The 4,493-nt window shown below is 36.2% G+C and overlaps 1 non-coding gene across 1 annotated transcript; it reads left to right on the forward strand.

The window, feature by feature from the left end:
- Positions 1-466: 466 nt before the first annotated feature.
- LOC123937697 lies at positions 467-605 on the forward strand. Its single transcript, XR_006817524.1, has one exon. It is a non-coding gene; the product is annotated as a U4 spliceosomal RNA (small nuclear RNA).
- Positions 606-4,493: the final 3,888 nt, after the last annotated feature.

Genomic DNA, 4,493 nt, shown 5'->3' on the forward strand with positions numbered 1-4,493 from the left:
GGATGCTGTTTCTCCATCAAACTGTTTTGTGCAACATAATTGGTCAGATTCTAGCTTTCTTGGTAATAATCTTACTCTATGATTTCTTTACAGAGCATCTTGGTCATCTTGATTGGGTTTGATGTGATGAAGGTGGTAGTATCATTGATGATAACAGGTGACAGTTATCACAGGCTTACTGTATGTGAAACATCAAAATGCTTTAAGATGCTCTGTAAAGATATGAATTTTCTCTTAACACTGCTAACAACCCTCTAAGGTAAGTGTTGTTCTTCTAATCATAGCACAGATGAAAAAACTGAGGGGATAGAGAAGCTAAATAATTTGTGCATTGTCAAGCAGCAGTTATGCCTGAGTTATGACCTCAGGCTCGCATTCCTCAACTAATTACTGATCGTATTGGATTTCTACTTATATATAGTCATATCAATTAAATGTTATTTTTCCCATGTAAATTTCAAAAAGTAGCTTTGTGCAGTGGCAGTATCGTAGCCAGTGAGGTTTATCCAAGGCACGATTATTGCTAATTAAATTTCAAGAAGTAATCATTTCTTTTAAGAAATAAAGAAGAGGAAGAGGAGGTGTATTGAAGTTTATTACTGTATCTTTCTATAGGACTAAAGGCCCAGAGAGGGTACATTGAGTCCCCAAGATCACACAGCTTGCTGATAACTGAGCCAGGGGGTCTTCAGGATCCTAAGAAAATCTCCCATCTCCTTTCCCATGTGTCTCAGTTGACATAAACTATAATTTATCCAGCATATTGTAGTAGGTTTGTGACTACTTTTCAGATGACTACTTAACCACTTTTGGTAAAAGATTTCTGATTAATTCCCATCCCAGGAATCAAGTGTGGTAAAAGCAGAGGCACACTCAATATATTAATGAGCACTTTGAGAAAAAGTGATATATGTGGAATAATGAAAGAAGTCAGATTTAAAGCTGAAATGCTTTGCAGTGATGACCCCTTTCTTCTCTTAACTATCTAATCTTACTAGAAGAACGCAGAGAAAATATAAATGTCATTAATATTCATCATTTTAGAGACCTAAATTAAGCTCGAGGTAAATAAAAGAAATTCTGACCACTGCCTTCAATCAGAGATCAGAGCAGCTGACGCATAAGAATGTTTGGAAAAGGGAGTAAATGAAGATGAAAGGGCAGGGAGGGCAGATCCCATTCTCCCTGTTATTATAAACAAGGCCAGATTCTATAAAATTTCAACCACTCTTAAATGCCCACATTGTGACTTTTGAATTAAAAGAACATACACGAGGCCCTATAGCTCAGGGGTTAGAGAGCTGGTCTTATAAAAGAACATTACAGTAGCTGACCTAATCATCTGGCATCATTTTTGTACAATAGATACTCATTTTGAGTATTGCTAAAGTCAGTGTTACTAAATTCAGATGAATTTTATTAGCTTTTGGCTCTATACACCAATTGTACAAGTACTGAAAGACATACAAATATGAGAAACACCTAATTACCATTCTCAAAGAGATTATTAGATAGTATGGAAAGAAAGGAATTGATGTAGTGTCATTATCATGAGAAGCTGATGAGACAGTCAAGTAAATATGCCTGTGACAGTTAAAAATGAAGACTAGCACTCAGAAAAATTTTCAGATGTAAATATAAATGAGGAGTGGCCTGCCTAGAGGTAATGATGAGACGGTTGAGATAAATTAGTTCTATCGTGGATGATAGAGATTAATTAGTTCCAGAGAACTCAACAAAACCAAGAAAATTGGAAGCTGAGGAAGAGTGGAATAGTGAACAGTAATATTGTAATTTTATGAAATTAAAGCATAAGAAGAAAAAAATAACAAATATGTCTATGGAAATGGGGTTGGCAATGAATTAAAGATAATGACTGATGTTCAGTGTGCTGACTTACATCTGGGAGAGTATTAATTTAAACATAAACTTCCAGAAGAACCATCAGTGAGTTTTCATGATGGAGGATGAAATAAACCCTATAGGAATGTTCTGAATTTTCATCAGATAAAAGAAATGATTTTGTCCATATTGACTTGTCTTACTAAGAAAGACAAGGTGAACATGCTACATATTTAAATAAAGTCTTCACCATTAAGTTAGCAATGGCACAAGAACCACAAATAGATAATTGTACTGACTTGGTGCCAGCAACAATTTCATTTTGATATTTAGTTCTTAAAATAAGAGGCAGTTTAAAGCATATGTTTCAGTTATAAGACATAATTGTTGTTGCCCTTCTTATCTATATACCTAAGAGGTAAAATAGTCTCATTTGTACCATTCTGCTTGAATTTCCTCTTCTGATCTTTGGTGTCAATCAGAGAAGATTTGGGAAATTAAAGATTTCTATGCTCTTTAAAAGCTCATTTTTAATGACTTGTCAAATGCAAAGGCTGTGGGGTAAGAATGAGGAAAATGATAAGATTCAAGCTGTACGATTGACGATCTTAGAACATTCAATTTTGCCAATTTTATGAAAATTAAAAATAGAGTATATTTGAAGGTATTTTAAAGAGTCAAATGAAAGTACAATCATAATTTAAACAGGAAGACAGCTCTAAAGAAAGTCCCAAAAGCTGTTTGAAAAGATTCTATTGAAGTTATACAATGATAATGTGCAATCGTTACTTGGTGTTTGCTCTGAGTACATGTTCTCTCAATCATTGAAAAGAGTATTGAACAGCATGTGTCAGTTTTTTCTTAGCATATCAACTGAGGAAAGAAAACTTTTTAAAAGTTTGTCTTGACATCATCCTGTGACAGGATCTCCTGATAATCCAAGTTCTACTACTGAATCTACCTAATCTCATCTCTGCTCTTCTCCAAGGTTCTAGAATTTAAAGCTGAAATTTTATGTTCACCTTGATCTCTATCCCTGTTTCTCTTTACCACCTTCATAATGCTCTCTTCAGCTGCCTCTTCCTTTCGTTCCTAGGGTCTCCAGTGTGAGTCAGGGCTTCTGACTTGAGTCTAGCCCTAGTGGCAGTCTGCTGGGTTTCTCTGCCCCTCATCTTTCCTCAGTTTGCTTTCACAATTCAAATCCTCTGGAAGAAGACTCTGAGATGGAGTTTGGGGGCAAGATCTTTATTAGGGATCAACACCTGGGAAAGAGAGTTGGAGGAAGCCAGAGTGGAGAGGAAGGAGGCAAGTGATGAGAGAGGCCCCACAAAGTTTGTCCCAACAACACAGAGCTTTCCAAAGTGTTGGCTCTGAGAGTTTCCACACTGGGCTTATATTCCACAATCCACACACCCCATTCCATCTAGATCAGTGAAAAGACATGACCTCAAGGAGACAGCTCTTTGTGCTGACCAGATCTTGAAAAAGCTGACAGTTTAAGACTGTCTGAAGACCATAGTTTCTACTGCTGGGCAACATTCATGCCTGACATGTTAGCCATGTTCATTTCCTTAAAAAGTATATTAAAAAATGTAGTCGTTTCAGTAACATGGATTTAAAGACAAAAAAAAAACAAGAATTTGAGTCCCCAAACCTTCCAGTTACTAGGTGATTTACTCTGGGTGAATTATTTAATTGCTCCAAGCATCCTATTCACATGTCAAAAAATGATTACACATACTTATTTGAGTTGTTATGTGGATTCAAAGAGGCCAGGAATGAAAATTTCCTTTTTTATATAAAATTTATTTATTTTAGAGAGAGAGAGTGTGCCCATGCATAAGTGGGGGAGGAAGGATGGGGAGAGGAAGAGAGAATCCTCAAGCAGACTCCCTGCTGAGCACAGAGTCCACATGGGTCTTGATCCCAGGACCTTGAGTTCATGACTATGCTGAAATCAAGAGTCAGCTGCTTAACTGACCAAGCCACCAAGGTACCCCAGGAATGCAGATTTCTTAGAATAGTGCTGACATAAAATGGACTTAAATCAATGCCATATCCTCCTTGGCATCTTAATACATTAAATATTGGGGACTAGCATCCCTTTCTCAAGATATTATAATCTCACCTTTTCTATGATACTGCATTTTCCTAGTTTTCCTATATTGCTATAACATCAGTGAATTCTCCATTATCTGTTTTTTCAACCTTTTGAGCTATAAACAATATGTAATAATAAAAGTAAGGTGTACAACATAATGATTGATACTGTGAAATGATATTGTGAAATGATTACAATAAGGCTATACCTAACACCTCCATAATTATCTTTTGAGTGTGTGTCTACTGAGAACATTTAAGATTTACTCTCGACTATATTCAGTTGTATAAAGGGTCTTATTCACTCCAGTCACTCTGCTGTGTATCAGATCCCCAAAACTTATTCATCTTATAACTAAAATTTTGTACCTTTTGACCAACATCCCCGTATTTCCCATGCCTCCCGACAACTGCCATTCTACTCACTGTTACTACGAGTTCTTTTTTTATTGTTATTATTTCCCCATGTAAGTGAGATTGTACCGTGTTTATCTTTCTCTGACTTATTTCACTTAACATGATGCCCTCAAGGTGCATCTGTGTTGTCTCAA

This window comes from Meles meles, chromosome 2 (genome assembly GCF_922984935.1).
Source record: "Meles meles chromosome 2, mMelMel3.1 paternal haplotype, whole genome shotgun sequence".
NCBI classification, from domain to species: Eukaryota; Metazoa; Chordata; class Mammalia; order Carnivora; family Mustelidae; genus Meles; species Meles meles.